Source organism: Rhinolophus sinicus, linkage group LG09 (assembly GCF_036562045.2).
Source record: "Rhinolophus sinicus isolate RSC01 linkage group LG09, ASM3656204v1, whole genome shotgun sequence".
Lineage (NCBI taxonomy): Eukaryota > Metazoa > Chordata > Mammalia > Chiroptera > Rhinolophidae > Rhinolophus > Rhinolophus sinicus.
Window position 1 is genome coordinate 37,662,772 of NC_133758.1, and position 18,898 is coordinate 37,681,669.

Consider the following 18,898-nt stretch of genomic DNA (forward strand, 5'->3'; position numbering starts at 1 on the left):
ATGTGGTTTTTAACAAGATCCTCCATGATCTGTGTGCACATTCAAGTTAGAGAAGCACTGCTCTAGCTTAAGAGAGATGTTCTCGTGCCACTTACTCAGACACAGGGCAGCACAATTGATGAAGGCTACCGCCCCTGCCATCCAAACAAAGATTAGAATTACAGGGGATTTTCCAGCAATGGGTTTGAGCAGGCCAAGTGCATGGGAGCATATCCAAGTCTGGGGGATTCAGCTTGCTTATCCCTTCATGAGCAACTCTGATAGCAAAAATATGTACATTCCACAAGCAATACTCCTATTTTATTCATATCTTCTTAGTTTCTCACCACAGCCCTATGAAATGTGCAGGGAAATGATTATCCCCACTTTATAGGTGAGAAAGTTGAACCTCAGATACAGCGTTTGGCTTAGTTTCACATAGTTGCCTAATGACGGAGAGAGAAGCAGGGCCAGGATTAGGGTGAGGCAAGTGAGGCATTTAACTTGGGCACAGCATATAAGGAGGTGCCAAAAAAAAATCAGCAAGCAAGATAAATAATGTTTTAATGCAATATTTTTGAAATAAAAATCAATATGAAAAATCTATGAGCAAAATATCAAACTTTCAATAAAGACAAGATCCAAGGGGGCTAGGATTAGAGTGAGGGGAATGAGGCCGAGCCATGCAAGTGCAGGGTCAGATCTTGTCGTTATTGAAAATTTTGATCTTTTTGTTTAAATGTTGCATTAATTTCATTTAAAAAATATTATTTATTATTTCCCTCGTTTTCTGAGTTTGTCAGTACCCCTTTACATTTTGCACCTAAGATAGGCTGCCTGGGTCCAAATCCTTGGTTTGCCACTTTCTAGCTGTGTTCATTTGCGGAAGTCAATTAAGCTTTACAGCTATAGTTTCTTCTAAATAGAGAAAGCTAAAGTTCAATTCAGTAAAAATAAAGAAGCACCAGTATGATGTAGTCTGAATACACAGTTCTGAAGATTTGCTTTAATCCAAGGATCAAATTCAAAATATCTACAAAATAGACAACATTTTCTTTGAGTAATCCTCTATAAATATAGATTTTAAAGGCACAGATGCATAAATATAATCATATCATATATACTATGAGGTATGATCAAACAATATGGTGAATATTTAAATAGAAAAAATTTATTACAGTAAAAGACACATTGCCATTAATCCCCCTCAAAATACTCCCCCCTCGCTTCAAACATACTTATCACATCGTTCTCGCCACTTTCTGAAGCAGTTCTGGAAGTCCTCTTTCCTGAGTGTCTTTAGTTGTGCTGTGGTGTCTGCCTGCATGTCCTAAATAATTTTGACTTTGGGGAAGAGCCAGAAGTCGCCAGATTTGGTAAATAAGGTGGATGAGGACACACTGTAATGTTTTTACTTGACAGAAATTGCCATATATCAGAAGCGATGTGTGACACGGAGCGTTGTCATGATGGAGGATCATCTACAGCACACTTTAAAACACACCTGCTCTCAACCGTAGCTCACACCTGACTGACTGCACCAAACAAGTTGAAAATTGTTACACACTGTTACTAAGGTTCCACACACCGCTTCCCGTATTAGAGATTTCTGCCTTTCCGCTGGATGGCACTTGGCAGCAGCATTCACTGTATTTTGTGATCACAATGCAAAGGCTTAGTGTCACACATTGCTTCTGGTATATGGCAATTTCTGTCAAATAAAAACATTATGGTGTGTCCTCATCCACCTTATTCATCAAATCTGGCGCCGTGCGACTTCTGGCTCTTCCCCAAAGTCAAAATGACCATGAAAAGTCAATGTTTTGAATCAATTCAGGACATTCAGACAACCATACCAGCACAACTAAAGACACTCACGAAAGAGGACTTCCAGAACTGCTTCAGAAAGTAGCAAGAGCGATGGGTTAAGTGTGTTCGAAGCAAGGAGGTGTATTTTGACGGGGATTAATGGCAATGTGTCTTTTACTGTAATAATTTCTTTTATTTAAACATTCACTGTATTGTTTGATCACACCTCGTATGTTTTTAGCTCAGCCTTTACTCTTTTAGCTTGATGCTTCCTTTTCCTTCTTTTCCTTCTTCCATTCCCCTTCCCTTGTAATCCATGTTAACATACTTAATATGTATCTTCCATATTTTCATCCATACATATACACATATATATACATATATACACATTTAGATATAGAGATGGGAGTCATTGTTTCACAAACATGGGATTATATTGTTATGCTTTTCTGCACCTTGTTTATAAACAATACTTGGTAGAAATTCCCTCCAAGCCAACTGGTATACGTCTATCCCTTTCTTTTTCTTTTTCATTGGCAGTATACTAGTCCTTGACATGGATTATAATTACCCATTCTGTAATCAATTTGTTTCCAGTATTTTGCCACTCTGAATAGTGCTTTAATTAACCATCCTGATAACATATGTTTGAATGCTGCAGATTAGTTTTCCCTGTTCTAAAAGTTGGAATATATCAAATCACACAATCTGGACCTTTGTGTGTCTATATTATTTTGTCAGTGTGTTTTGAGATTTCACCATGTTGCTGCATGTAAAATAATCCCTTTTCCTTGCTCAGTAATATTCCATTGCATGTATATACCACAGTTTATCTGTTTTTCTGAATTTTTAAGTTTTAATAGGTAATGCTAGATTTCTTTCCCCAAACGCTATAAAATTTACATTTCCACTAATAATATATATTATAATTGTTTTCTATTTTGACTGGCTTGCTGATCATTAAGTGATGTCCTGTTGTTACTTTAATTTGTATTTCGCCAACTATGGCAAATTCAAACATTTTTTGGCTGTGTAGATTTGTGCTTCTGTAAATTGCCTTTTCATGTTCTTGGATCATTTTTCTATTGAGTTGCCAATTTATAAAATCTCTTTCTATATTATATAAATTAATTCCTATATTCATACATAATTTATTCCCATATAATTAATTTCTACATTATATAAATTAATATACATAGTATATTATAAATACTGGTCATTACAAGTATTTTAACCAGTTCTATCATATATATTTTTGAATTTGTTTATATTTTTTGCCATACACAGTTTTATTGTGGTCAGATACATATTTTTTTTTTGTAGTCTCTGTGTTTTCCAATCTTGTTCAAGTTTCCTTGTCCCTAGATTGTACACAAAGTCTCCTAGATATTGCTGAAGTACTTTGTGGTTTTGTTGTTTACTCTGAAGACATTAATCTCTGGGGAATGTATTTTTGTATATGGTATGAAACATAATAGCAATTTTATTTTATTTCAGATAGATAGCCAGTTATACTGGTATCATTTTTAAATAATTTATTATTGTCCCACTAAATTGAACTACCACATTTGATGTATAATGTGTCTTAAATTCTCATGTACAAGACTATTTCTGGCTTCTCATTTCTTTTCCACTGATTTATTTCTCATTCACATACCAATGCTATATTTGTTTCATAATGGCTTTATAGTATACGCTGATGTCTGCTAAGGCAATTCCCCTGTTGCTGTTACTCTTTATTCTTTTCCTGGTTGTTCTTGAGCATTTATTCTTCCCTATGTTATTTAAAATAATTTTATCTAGTTCCTCCCCCCTCCAAAAAGGAAAACTGTGCAATTGTAATTGTAATGGATTATATTTGTATACTTCTTTTGGGAGAATTAATAATTGTATAATATTTTACCTTCTCATCCAAGAATGTGGTATTTTTTCCATTTGTTCGAACTTTATTTTGTGACCCTTAATAAGATTAGTTTTCTTCATGTAGATGTACCTTTATTATTAACTGTATTTCTTGATATTTTTGCTCACTATTTTATGAATAGAATATTTCCCCTTTTCAATTTCTACATGCTTATTATTAGAATAAACAAAAGGTAATAATTTATGTGTATTTATCTTATATTCTCTGATTCTTAAATTCTCTTATTAATTCTAGTGATTTAAAAAGAAAAACACTAGGATCTCTTAGATTTTCATACCAGCAAAAATACACAGTATTTATTTCTCTTTTCAAGTGTTTATTCCAGTTATTCATTTTCTGTTTTCGTTATATTCACTAGATCTCCCAAGACACAATCAAATTGTAATGGTCATAAGAGGCTTTCCTGTCTAGATCTTGATTTTAAATGAAATGGTTTTAGTGTTGCCATTAAGACATTTAGTGGAGGGGTTTTGGAAATGTTTTTTATTATATTTAAGTGGGTTTTTTTATAGTCATATTTTAGCCCGAGTTTTATTAGTATGCTGTATTGAATCAAATATCTTTTAAGCATCTATTGATAAAAACTCATATTCATTTTCTCATTTAAGTAATGATATGTTAACTAGTTTCCTTATACTGAAATACTTATGCATTCCTGAAATAAGCCCTAACTGGTTTGCTGATATGGTGTTTGATTTTAGTCTAATTAGAATCTTTGTATCTATATTTATAAATAAAATGCAGTTTTTCACAAAGGAGGTTCTGATAAATTTCTGTGGAACAATTAGTGATTATATTGTCTGACAGGTACCTAGAATATTATCACCATCAATCTTATCAGAAAGTATAAGTATGGAGAAGATATCAAAATCACCGTAGCAGATCACAACCTTTCCAAAATTCTACTTGAAGACTTAATTTTTATCTTTAGCAACAAATACTGTCAGTTGTCCTTGAAGTGGTAAGCATCCTCCATTCATTTTTAAGAAAATGTCTGCTAGTTACCCAAGTCTTAATAATAATGCTGTGTCTGAATTGTTCTTTCAAGTAAAAACGGCATTCCATGAAAAGTGGCTAGCACAGCTCACAACTCATTTACACAAATGCTTTTCCTTGAGACAACCTTCATATTTCAGTATGCAGCAGACGTGCTTTATACATACTTTCCAGTTAGCAGCACAGAATGTTAAAAAGGCATGTACTCAAGGGTTGAGATTTAAGAAAACTAATAATTTTTACTGCTTCGTCAAGGACATTCTTAAGTGAACAGGCATTTTTTAAAACTGAGGGCATGGCAGTGAAAAACAGTAACCACTTCTACCTTTTGGTGTCATTGCCTTCCTTTACTATCAGTAAGATACCTGCAGTTTTACTCACTGTTTGCTTTTGCACCATTTGTGTAAATGTCAACACAGTAAAAACAAACAAACAAACAAAATAACATCTCGGGGGTGGGGGGTGGTAGATGAGGGTAAAGGGGATCAAATACATGGTGATGGAAAGAGAACTGACTCTGGGTGGTGAACACACGATGTGATACATAGATGATGTATTATAGAATTGTACACCTGAAACCTATGTAACTTTACTAACAATTGTCACCCCAATAAACTTTAATTAAAAATAAATGAATAAATAACATCTCAGTGTTATTATGAATGCAGTTTTGACCTTGCCGACCTCCTGAAAAGGTCTTGGGGACTCTCAGGGTTTTATGGACCACACTTTGGAACCACTGCTCTAGACAGATGGGGCTCCTTTTTTGTTCCTTGAAAGAGCCAATGTCTTTCCCACCTCCCGGACTTTGTCCATGCTGGTCCCACAGCATGGTCAACTTTCCTTCTCATCCTTGAGGTCCTAGCTTAAATGTTTCTTTTACAGGGAAGCTTATCCTGGGCTCACTGCTTAACTAGGCTCTGTTTTCGTGTTCTACGTTCTCAGTAAATCTTGACATTTCTATCATAGCTTTTATTACAATTTTAATTAACATATTTCGTCTAAGTGTATCCATTAACATCTACTCCCCCCAAGACCCCAAGAATGTAAGCTTCTTGATCCTGTGCATCTTTTCTGCCTCGGTATCCCCTTCCTCTAGTACACTGAACTCAATCAAGATTATTGAGTAAATGAATGAGTGAAGGATCTGTTTTGCCTTTGACTGGTTAGCTCAGGTCATTGGCTTGGGCTGAGGCCAAGCTCTTGGGTTGGACCTGTCACATCCGTTTCCCCTTTCCTACTTCAGGTATCAGCTTTTACTTCCTAAGCCCACCCTGCGGATAAACTGGGATGAAGGGTGCAGGTGAATAAGGACAAATCCATTACCATTAGTAGGGAAGGCATTTAAAACATCCTCCCTAATAATCTGTTGTGGATTTGTTGTCATGTGCAAAGCCAGAAAGACAAGGACAGCACTTCCTGGTCATCGGAGACCTACTTAAACTTCCTGAGACTGTGAAATCTTTCTTATTTATTCATTTACCGAAAGTCCCCTGGTCCCCCAGCAAATACACACGCCTTGCAGAACTTTGAAAAGTCATCGGAAACTCTCCAGCAGTTATGAGACATAGTTTAAAAACCTCTGAACCAACAAAATTATCATTCTGTCCCAGATTTAAACCGAATTGTGGTGATTATAGCGTATACTCTGCAGTTCTGGTTGAGAGGGCAATTTAATTAGAAGCCTCTATCTTGAGGCTCTTATAACTCCACCCCACACTTCCCCCCACACCAAAAAAATAATTCTTTAGTATGAAATTTCTAATGTAGTCTCTCAGCCTAAAGGTATGTTTTCTTATAGAAAGTTGAGTAAGATTCCATTTATGCTATTTTTAAAACTCAAGAAAAGGGGCAAAAGGGGGATTTCACCACTTAAGAAATCACTCAGATACTTTTTCACTTTTTTTTTTTTTCCAAATGCAAACTCTTCCTTTAGAACTTTCAAGTCGTCCTTCTTGGTGCCTTTGGCATGTTAAAAGAAATTTGGTTTAGCTGTAATGAAGTTGTTCACAAAATGTGTATTGCTCATACAAAGATTTATTTTCACTCTTTGAAAGAAACTTGCATGGAGATGTTACATGGGAAATTATAATTAAAATCAGAGTTATGAATAAAAGGTGTGTGTGTGTGTGTGTGTGTGTGTGTGTGTGTGTGTGTGTGCGTGCACGCACGTGCACGTATGTAACAGGTGTATTAACACCTTACCAACGAAAAGTCACTGGTCAGCCATATGGTGTTTGCTAAAAATGACCTTAGAAATTGTTTAGTCTGGGTCCTTGTTTTACAGGTGAAAAAAGTGAGGTACAAAGAGTAACCTGTTTTCGTCCAGATGAAAAATAAACAATTAACTGAAAAGTATGCCTTTACATTGAGTAAAATCTACAGCCACTTTACCATTCTGGAAGGCAAGGAGGCCCTGAGCCCAGGGAAAATTCTTATTCTCACCACTCCTGTTAGATAGTATGATAGGAAGTGGTTTGGGGGCCAAGTTCATCATCCTGGCATCAGGATGGCAGCAGAATCCATGGGGAGCGTTGCTTTGTCCTCCTCGTTCAGTCAGGCACAGGAAGACAATTCCACTAGCGAGTTCCTGGCCAAAATGGATGACTAGGGGTGCCTCCTTCATGAGTAATTGGGTACAGTCATGACTTCTATCGAAAGTGGCCAGTAATTTTGGGCCTACGTGACACATTCACTAAAAAGACATCACTCTTCTCAAATCATAGCACTAAAAACCAGTCACGTGCATAAAATTTAAAAGCAGCATCCAAGCCTAAATTCAAACAAATGTTAAATTGCATAATGATTTTTAAAAAATAATTTGCTACCACCACTAATTTAGGGGACAGTCAGGTGATCACAGATACGTTTCATTACAAAGGAGCATTTCCTTGGAGGGCCCAGGTTCCACAAAGGGAATTTTTCTGGAACCATGACCAATGCATTTGGATAGCTCATGGCAGAGTTGGACTACAGTATCATTAAAAATGATGTTATAAAATGGGTTGGACCATATGAAATTGCTGATATTTGATATTTTTGACCCGACGAAAAATTACAGTTCCACACAGTTCAATTTCCTATCCAAAAGGAGTTTAGCGTCTACTTCAGGCACACTAACTAGTTTGTAAACAACCAAAATTTTCTGCACCCAATTCCAATGTGTGTGGGGGGAGTGGGTGCTTTTCTACACCAATCAGCAACTCTCGGACACGAGCTTGTCCCACAATTTGATTCAGTTCTCACACTATCTACCCAGAGATAGCATCAGATTCCACAAGTGAAGGGCTCAGTCCCACAAGACGGAACTCCCCCTTCCCCTTTAGACACCAGTCACATTTCAAGGTTGTCACCTGTGCTTCTGACACGTTGGCAATAGATTGGAGGTTCCTAGGACCTCCTCCTCGGGTTTGATTAATTTGCCAGAACAGCTGACAGACTCAGAAAGATTTACTTACTGGATTACCAGTTTATTATAAAAGGATATAATTCAGGAACAGCCAGATGGAACAGATGCACAGAACAGGGCATGGGGACAGGAGGTGGAGCTTCCATGTCCTCTGGGTGAGCCATTCTCCCAGCACCTCCACACCTTTAGCAACCCAGAATCTCTCTTCACCCTGTCCTTTTGGGTTTTTATGGAGATTTCATTACTTAGGCACGGTTAATCAAATCATTAGCCATTGGCTATTGGTTCAACCTCCAGCCCCTCTTCCCTCCCCGGAGGTCAGGGGATGGGACTGAAAGTTCCAACCCTCTAATCATATGGTTGCTTCTCCTGGCAACCAGCCTCCTATCCTTCAGTGAGGTCCAAAGGTCACCTCATTAATATGACACAGGGCACCGTTATTGTTCTCAACACTTAAGAAATTCCAATGGTTTTAGGAGCTCTGTGCTAGAAATGGGAATGAAGACCACTACTGTATATATTTCTTATAAATCACAATATCACAACAAAGGCATATGCATATATTCACACATAGCTAGACTAACTTTTTTTTGTAGTACTGAAAATTAGAGACCAAGACAGTATCAATGAAGCTAATTCTTCGAAATAGGCAATAATTATGCAAGAATTCAAGGAGGGCAGAGGATATATAGAACTTCCATCTATGGCAAAAAAAGAAATAAGCACTGGCTTTTTATGGAGGATTGTAAAGTGCTGATCTTCCTATCTTAAAGAAACACTGAAAAGGGAACCATCCAAACAAAAATGTACTTCTTCTATGTATAACTTCCCAAATGTCAATTGAAATGCAGCTACTTTAATTCTAAATAACACCAATTTGGAAAATAATTGAAACAGAACACTAAGTGGATTTGCAGTACATCAGGTCTTGTACAGGATGGTAAATAAAATGGGTCAACAGGGTCAGTCTGGAAACACTTTCTTGCCTTAAGTTCCTTCCCACTCGCATTTATCTTTGTCTGAGGAGCTGAGTGTGTAAGATGAAGTGAGGTATTGTTTATTCCAATAATGTGTTTCCTTGAGTCCTTGACTCCTGGTTCTCTAAAGATGGAGTTGGAGTTGGTAAGTGGAACTCACCCAGTCCCCGAAACATGAGCTCCAGTCCACTTGGCAGGGTTGTCTGAAACCACACAGACAACATAATTCATCATAGAGCAGTACTAAAACAAAATATGCTGCTCATCTCCCTACTCCATTCAGTTAACTTCCTTGAAGGTAGAACTTCTTTTGAACCTGTGAGAATCCCTTATACTTGTATAACACTTAACAATTTCCAAGAGCCTTCTCCTAGTCTGCACAATCCTTTGTAAGATGCTTGTCCTACATATTGTACAAGAGAAAAAAATAAGATTTAGAAAGATCACAAGACTTGCTCAAGGTCACATGGCCTTGAGTGTCAGGGTCTATTTTTCTTTCTTTTTTCTTTTTTTTCTTTTATTGGGGAATGTTGGGGAACAGTGTGTTTTTCCAGAGCCGATCAGCTCCAAGTCAAGTTGTTGTCCTTCAATCTAGTTGTGGAAGGTGCAGCTCAGCTCCAAGTCCAGTCGATGTTTTCAATCCTTAAATGCAGGGGCTGCAGCCCACCATCCCATGTGGGAATTGAACTGACAACCTTGTTGTTAAGAGCTCGCGCTCTAACCAACTGAGCTATCCAGCCACCCCAGGGTCTATTTTTCTTAACTGAGGTCTTCATATTTATCCAAGTTCAAGGTTTTTTCCTCAATAAGATAGTCTTGATACTCAGGCATAGGAAGAAGCAGTCAACAAAGAAGCACTGTGAATCTGGACTGTGTTAAGAAGCGCTGTATTTCAAAAGTTCACATAGATTTTCTGTCTTTCCTCCTTTCTTTTCTTTCTTACTTTTTTTTCTCTCTTCTCTCTTTTCATCTCTCCCTCTCGTCCTCCTTCCCTCCTTGTCTATCTGTCCTTCAGTGTTTAACACCAAGTTCTCAGCTGTTTGGGATAAAAACCAATACATTAAGCTAAGTTCTCTCCTCCACCCACACCCTCTCTTGCCTTATCCAACTTTGGGTTCTATTATAACCAACATGTGGGAGACTTGGACACCACATTTTAAATGCCAAAGCCATTCTCTACCACACAGGAGACTGTGGCATAGTTCGAAAAAATAAATGCATTAAAATTATATTGTTGGCTACTTAAAATACCTCTCATCATTTATAAAACAGTATCCCATTTGGTTTTTCATATTTTTAGCTTAGTAAGTATCCAAAAGACTCTTATTTGTTTATCCTGATTTTCCCATATCATATTTCAAAAGCTAAATTGTTAGTTACTGTGACTATTGAGAGACTTTCCTTTCCAGAAAAAGCACGGGAGAAAAGTATGTTGAGAAGCTTCAGCTATGATACACATCTTTGTACGGGCACTTGACAGCATGCATTCCTCTTGGCTGACATAACTAGCTCTGTGGATTATTGCAATGCCTGTTCCTTGACCATGAGTGTAACAGTACTCAAGACATAATCTATTTTTTGAGCAGTGTTTTTGAATGGACTCAGCAGCCTACAGAAATGACTTTGAAAGATTATCTTGGAATGGCCAATTTGTATAAAATGAGTGGGTCCACCATTCAAAGGTGTTAAGTGGGCATAGAAAAACAAACTCCACAATTCCCATCCTCTTTCCCTTCTTTATCCCACTAAATCAAGGTCAGGCAGAGTATACTTAACGGTCTGATAATAATTGAGATAAGTTTTGCTTGTTGCCCACATTGGTGAAATACAAAGAATTGAATTTATATGTAAAATCCTATGGGACTAGGCTGAGCATCCCATTCCCTATGAAATAGCCCCCCACTAGGCAAGCTCTATGTCATCACTGGGAGAATGGAGAAGCAAACGTGGTGGAGTTCTAGGTTACATGAGAAGTAATGGATTAGATGTAAATGTAATATCACGGATGGGCCTTGAAGGAATAGTACAGAGTGAAAAAAGAAATGGGCACTTAAAGCAACAATCCACATCTGGCAAGACTATGTACCAGAAAGAAATTCACAATGAAACCAAGACAAGGAACCTCTGGGGGAGGAGGGGTGGATGGGGATGAAAGGTGCTTGATCCATCTATCAGTCACTGAATCGAGTGAGGGCCTGGCACAGAGCCAGGATGATAAGCCATGAGTTGAGGAGTGTGATTAATTCCAACTCAGCACCTGAGGTCTAAATAGGAAAAAAGGGGGAGGAAAGACGTTTAAAAATAGAATAAATTGTTATCTCCCATGACAACTGAAAGCACTTAGGATCTAAATTCCTACTTCTATAAGCTAGTGCTGTACTGTTTTCCTTAGACTCCTGTTCCTATCCTTGGGATCTCCTTTTGTTTCCATCCAACAAAAACTCTCTCATTTCAGAACAGATAAGTGTTCATATTCCAGTCACAGTGGGGTAGTAAACGTCATCTCAAACTTTGTAAGTGACCAGCACTTTATGGGGACAGGGTACAGAGGCTGGAGGAGCTCACCCAAAGCAGACATTTTCTTGACGTCTCCTGGCTCAGCTTTAAAACCCCACTCGATTTTGCACTCTACTCACAATAGATCCTCATTTGAACATTAAAATGCTCGATACTATTTATTTCTTCAATTATTTAATTCTTCTCTCTCTTCTTCCAGCAACAGTCCCTTCCTCAAAACTCAACAGACTAGCAGAGTGGCCACAATGATGCTGTGGTTTCCAGTAGCCCTGACATAACCTGCTTTTGTCCAGAGATGAGAGGGGTAGAAAGAGCTCTGACGTGACTCATAGGTTTGGTTCAGCCACTGTGCAGCTGGGAGCCACTGACCCAGTCATTCCATCTGTGGAGCCTTAGCTTCTCATCTATAAAGTGATGGGATTGGTTTGAGCTGGATGGGGTGAGAAGGGATGGGAAGTTGTTTACAAAGCTTTGATAATCGTTAAGGTTTCCACTGGTCCAGAATGTTTCTCTGCTCAAGTGCAGAGAATATGTCCCACTTCATGGTTCTCTCCTTCTACTGATTGCATCAAATTCATTGGGCACATATGTCCAGATCCACAGGTTTCCTCAGGAAAATGCTGGGTTCCTTTTTGTACAGAAACATAAATGAAGATCCCATGTAAGGTAAGTTTATTATTAAAAACAACAACAACAACTAAATGAATCAATGAGCAAATTGTCAGTGAAAGCTCTTAATTACTCTTACAGTGGTGCAACACTTTCAGGGTATATGTTATTAATATAATTGCTAGGACAAAGGGTGTCAGTTCATATATTTAGGGGAGCAAGATAAGCATAGTAACCACATTGATGAGTTCAGTTCAATGATATGCTGATAAACATCCAGGTTTCCTGGATAGGAGATAGACTAGCTAACGAAGGTTTTAAAACACTACCTTACTTAACTCCTTTAAGATAAATTTTTAAAGCCTTTTTTGGCTTTCGACGATCAGGCCTAAAACCTCCATTCTTGCCACATCTCCTGCTACACCTTCACAATTCTGGCCACGCTTTTCTCACAGGTACAAAACAGGCCTGTTTCTCCTAGGGCTCCAAATGTCTCTTGTTCTGTACCTTCAGGCAGGACTCCCCAGCCATCCCCTTTCTGTAGTAAGGGTCATCAAACTTCTGTTGTAAGGGTCATCTCAACAGCCACTCTGCCTCTCTTCACCCCTCCTTCCTAGTGCTTTCAAAATACATTATTTAATCCATTCTTTTGCCTTTGTAGTATAGTCCTGGATTTTTGTGCTTGTTTTCCTCATAGAAGATAAACTCCTTGAAAAGACTGGAGTGAGTCATACCATAGTCCCCTCCAGTGCATTTACACAGAGTAGGAAATCAGCAAATATGTGTTCATTCATTTAATAAATACTTATTGAATGCATACTGTGCACTAGGTTTTAGATGCTGAAAATACAGCAGAAAAAGTTTCTATTCTTTTGAATTATATACTGCCGTCAGTGAGGGGGGCATAGACAATAAATAAATGCGCATGTTTTAAATAAACGTGTATATTTTACTCAACTGTCAGGTGGTGAGTGATAAATGATGTGAAGAAAATAAAGAAGCATAAGTGAAAATAATGTCACATGGAGGAGGAGAGGAAGGCTGCAATGCTCTTTTAGATTGGGTCCTCAGGGAAGGTCTTGTTGAGAAGGTGATCTTCGCACATAGGCTTGAAGGAAATGAAGGGGTATGCCTTGTAGATATCTGAGAGGAGAGCAATCCAGAAGGAATAGTACATACAAAGGCCCTGAGGTAGAGACACTCTTGATGATTGTTGGATGTATGTATACAATTATATTATTAGCATATTCTATCGGCTGTCTGGTCATATGAAAATGCCTCTTCTTTCTTTGTTCAAAGCAGGACAAAAATTCCTGCTTGCCTTGTAAATGATATGTTAAAGACATGAATCTATAGCCCTACATCTCAATCAGTTTATACTTGGAAAATCTTAAACTAGAGTTTCTTGTGTATCTTCTGTATCTCAGTGGACACCGTCCTTTAGCAGTACAATAAAAACTGGGTTAATTTGAATCTCTAGAATGAAAACAAAAAATGTGATGCGCTGTTATTCCTTTCATGCCCCTGTCAGGGAAAGCCTGGGTACCAGATAGTGTTATATCCTTCTTTGAAAAGAGCTGAAAGAGCAACAAAGTGACAGGCAGGAAATCCAGATGAGCAGTGATAGGTGTTTGTTTTACTTCACAGTATGAATGGTTTGGGCCCTAGAATTTCTTCCACTTCTCTGTGCTGTAAAGTACATGACTGTTAATTTAAAAAGGAACTAGTGAGAATGTCACTTCTTTGAAAACAAGATAGGAACAAAAATATTTTGGTTTCAGGCTATTTTTCACTCACTAAAAATATCAAGTTGAATAAGAAATTTCACATCCATTGATTTTTTTATTTTTTTATCACGAGTCAATTTTTAGTATGCTGAATCCAAGGAACCCAAAAATATGCTGTTTAGCTCAGATATGTATTGTACTCTTTGTGTGCAGGGCACTAGCCCAGGCATTGTGGTTAGTATGAAGACGTATTAGACATGACTTCTGATCTCAAGGTTCATAATCCCCTTGAAAAGCCAAGACCCGGTCACAAGAATATTAAACAGTGATAGTGGATACCATGCAATTAAGGATCAAATGAGCAAGGACTTCTGTTTCTAACCAAGAAAGAGTGACAGGGACCAGATTTGCCCTTCCACCTGAAAGAGCAACAAAAATCAAAGACATTGGTTTTGAAGACACTGCCTATCAGATAAAAAAGGACTGTGATCCTTGAGATGGAAAACAAGCTCCATGGACCCTACGATTATTCCAGCTTACTGCTGTGAGAGTTCCCAGACTACAGTGCAAGGAGGATATATTAGTGTCCATGACCAAGTACCACAAACTGGTGGCTTAAGCAACAAACATTTATTGGCTACGTTTTAAAGGTTAGAAATCCAAAATCAAAGTGTTGGCAGGGTTGGTTCCTTCTGAGGATTGTGAGGAAGGATCTGTTCCAGACCTCTCCCCTAGCTTCTGGTAGCCTCAGGCATTCCTTGGCTTGTAGATGGCATTCTTCCTATGTCTCTGCATCATTTTTGCTCTGTACGGGCCTCTGTGTCCAAGTTTCCTCCTCTTATAAGAACACCAGTCACACTGGATTAGGTCCCAAACTAATAACCTCATTTTAACTTGATTACCACTATAAAGACGGTATTTCAAAATAAGGTCACATACCGAGGGGCAGGAGCTTAGGACTTCAACATTTTTTGCTGAGAACACAATTCAGCTCATAATAGAGAGGGACTCCAGAGAGAGCTTGGTGCATTCCCTGAGCTGAGGAGATGAACCAAGGGTTTAGGAACTCCAAAGCTGCTAGCATTTGTAAGAGAACACCAGAGAAGAGAAAGTTGCACAGAGAGAGGACACTGGAGAGTTGCATTGTGTATCCTGCTGTATTTAGCAGAATAGGATCAACACGTGCATGTGAGGAAATTACACAAGGCTGGAAAAGACCATTCAAAGGTCTGGAGGAAGCAGTGCCCAGTGTTCACACGGGGCTAGGAGTAGGATTGATTCCTACTATCCAGGTTGGAAAAACTCATAATTCATGTGACAATTGGGTATATTACTAAGGAAAGTCTTGCTTTAGTAGTGAATAATTAGCCTGAGCACTGCTCCAGACCCACCTAACAAACCATAAAAGCAAGGACCAAAAGGATCAGAGTGTTTCCAAATAACTGCATCCCAGAACAAAGCTCAAGAATATTTATAGAAATACAGAAGTATCCAGTACTCAACTAGGTAAAATTTACAATGTCTGGCATCCAATGAAAGATTACCAGGCATTCAAAGAAGCAGGAAAACATGACCTACAATAAGGAGAATAGTCAATCAATCAAAACCAACTCAGAACTAATACAGATATTATATGAGCAAATTGAGGCATTTATACAGTTATTGTAACTGTTTTCTACATGTCCATAAAGTTGAGACATGAGAGATATAAAAAAAGACCCACATCAAACTTCTAGAAATAAAAATTGCAAGGTTTGAGATTAAAATTACACTGGATGGGATTAGTAACAAATTACACATTGCAGAAGAAAAGGTTACTGACCTCAAGACATAGCAATAGAAACTATCCAAAATGAAATACACGGGCAAAAATTAATTTAAAAAATGAAGCGGGAGGCCAGTTGTCTCAGTTGGTTAAAGCGCAGTGCTCATAACACCAACGTTGCCAGTTCAGTTCCCACATGGGCCAGTGAGCTGTGCCCTCCACAACTAGACTGAAAACAACAACTTCACTTGGAGCTGATGGGTCCTGGAAAAACACACTGTTCCCCAATAAATTTTTTTTAAAAAAATGAAAAAGCATCAATGAGATATATGAGAACTTCAAGCAGCCTAATAATATACCTATAATTGGAGTCCCCAAAGAAGACGAGAAAGAGCCAAAGTACAGAAGATGTAATAGTTCAAGAAATAATGGCCAAATAATGCCCAAAAATTTCCAAAAACTATAAACCCACAGAACCAAGTATATCAATGGACCCCAAACACAAGACAACAAAACTACATCAAGACATGTCCTAATCAAATTGCTCAAATCAGTTATAAAAAGAAAATCTTAAAAGAAGCCAGAGAAAAAAGACACGTTACTACAGAAGAACAAAGATAAGGATGACAGAGATTGCTTGTCGGAGAGTACAGAGATAAACTCACATGTGTATGTACAACTGATGGTTGACAAAGATACAAAGGCATTTCAGTGGAGAAAAGCCAGTCTTTTCAACAAATGGGACTAAAAAACTTGTATAAAATGAAAAATATGCAAAAAATGAAACTTCAAGTCATACCTCACACTATATACAAAAAGTAACTCAAAATGGATTATATACCTAAATAGGAAACCTAAAATTGTAGACTTCTAAAAGAAGACAAGAGAAAATCATTGTGACCTTCGGTTAGGCAAAGATTTCTTCACTACAACACCAAAAGATAAATCCATAAAAAACAAATTGATAAATTGAACTTGAAAAAAATTTCAAAATTTTGATTTTTCAAAATAACACTTGAGATTTTGTGCAGCATGTGTCTCATAAGGGAAGTGTATTCAGAATATATAAAGCGATCTCAAAACTCAAGAACAGGGAAACAAAGAAGCCCCAAAATAGAACAAAAGATCTGAAAAAAATACTTCACCAACTGAGATACTCAGATGACAAATAAGCACTTGAAAAGTTACCCAATATCATTCATTATTAATGAAATGCAAATTAAAACCACAATCAGATATCACTATACATTTATTACAATGGTTGAAATTTAAAAGATTGATCATACCAAATGTTGGTAAGGATGTGGAGACATTGGAACTCTCATACAACACTGGTGAAAATGTAAAATGGCACAGCCACTTTGGAAAAAGGTTTGGCAATTTCTTAAAAAGTTAAACATATGCCTACCATATGAATCAGCCATTCTACTCCAAGATAATTACCAAAGAAATAATAAGCCTGTAACCATATAAAGACTTATATATGGATGTTCATAGTAGCTTTATTTGTTAAAACTCCAAACTGGAAATAACCCAAATGCCATCAATAGGTTAATGGAGGAACAAATTTTGGTGTTTCTATACAATGGAATACTACTCAACAACAACAAATCAATGAACAATTGATATAACAAATGAATAAATTTCAAAATAATTAAGCTTAGTGAAAGAAACCAGACCAAAAAGATACATATTGTATGGTTATATAAATCTGAAGAAACTTCAAATTCATTTATAGTGACAGAATCACAGATCAGTGATTGCACAGAGTGGAGGTGGGGAGATGGGTGTAAAGATGAAATTACAACCGGGCATGAGGAAACGGAGGTGATGGATATGTTCATTATCTTGACTGTGATAATGTTTTCAATGAGCATAAACGTATGGAGATATTTATCAAATTGGACAGTCTATATATGTAGTTTATGATTTATCAATTATACTTCAATAAAGCTGTTTAAAAACAAATCAAATGAGTTGTCCAGATAATGAACCTTAGAAGGGGTCAGAAAGAGAGAAAATGCTGAGGACTAGAATGAATGGGGAAGGAACCTTGGAGATGGAACCTTAAAGGGTGGGTAAGATTTGTACAGGCATAAAGGGGGTAGGGGCTTTCTGACAGGGAGCACAGCACAAGCAAAGATGGAAGGGAAGTAAGGAGTATTTATTCATTGTCTCTGTAAGGGACTCCGTGAGGATATAATGTGAAGCATGATCAAAAACTATGGTAAATGTTTAAATAAAAAAGAAATGTATTACAGTAAAAGACACATTGCCATTAATCTCCCTCAAAGTATCCCCCCTCGCTTCGAACACACCTATCCCATTATTCTTGCCACTTTCTGAAGCAGTTCTGGAAGTCCTGTTTCGTGTCTTTAGTTGTGCTGTCGTGGCTGCCTCGATGTCCTGAGTCGATTCAAAACATTTACCTTTCATGGTCCTTTTGACTTTGGGGAAAAGCCAGAAGTCCCAGGGTACCAGATCTGGTGAATAAGGTGGATGAGAACACACCATGATGTTTTTATTTGACAGAAATTGACATATACCAGAAGTGATTTGTGACACAGAGCATTGTCATGATGGAGATGAAACTGTTTGCCCGATTCTCAGGCCATTTTGTATGCACATTGTTTCATAAATGCTCATAAAGACACTCACAAAAGAGGATTTCCAGAACTGCTTCAGAAAGTGGCAAGAATGATGGGATAATTGTGCTCAAAGTGAGGGGAAATATTTTGAGGGGGATTAATGGCAATGTGTCTTTTAATGTAATAAATTTTTAAACATTCATTGTAGTTTTTTTTTATCACACCTTGTATATGTGCTCACATAGAAGATAAAGTCAGAATCTATAATTATGGTGATTTATACCCATAATTGTAAAAATTGTCTATTTTTACAATTCTAAAAATTGTTTCTCCTCCTGTTCTGGTTATCTGTCGCTGTGTAACAAACTATCCCAAAACTCAGGGCCTTAAAACATCCATTTGTTATTACTCATGATTCTGTGTGTTGAATGGGTTGTTCTTCTGCTCTATGTGGTGTGGGCTGAGATGTTGGAAAGGCTGGGGGATTCTTAGGGCTGGACCATCCAAGATGGCTTCCTTGTGCTGTGGGGAGCTCAGCTAGGGCTGGCTATTGGAGTGCCTCCATATGGCCTCTCCTGTAACTTGGGCTTCTCACAGC

General features: G+C 37.7%; 1 protein-coding gene and 1 long non-coding RNA gene across 4 annotated transcripts in view; one reads left to right on the plus strand and one right to left on the minus strand.

Moving 5' to 3' along the window:
- KCTD1 (potassium channel tetramerization domain containing 1) overlaps positions 1–18,898 on the plus strand; it is a 168,480-nt gene that overhangs the window by 19,038 nt on the left and 130,544 nt on the right. The window lies entirely within an intron of this gene.
- LOC141573153 (uncharacterized) overlaps positions 8,954–18,898 on the minus strand; it is a 55,586-nt gene continuing 45,641 nt past the window's right edge. For all 3 annotated transcript variants that reach the window (XR_012498775.1, XR_012498774.1, XR_012498773.1), the window contains one exon: positions 8,954–12,239. This is a non-coding gene — a long non-coding RNA (uncharacterized LOC141573153). The remainder of the gene's footprint in view (positions 12,240–18,898) is intronic.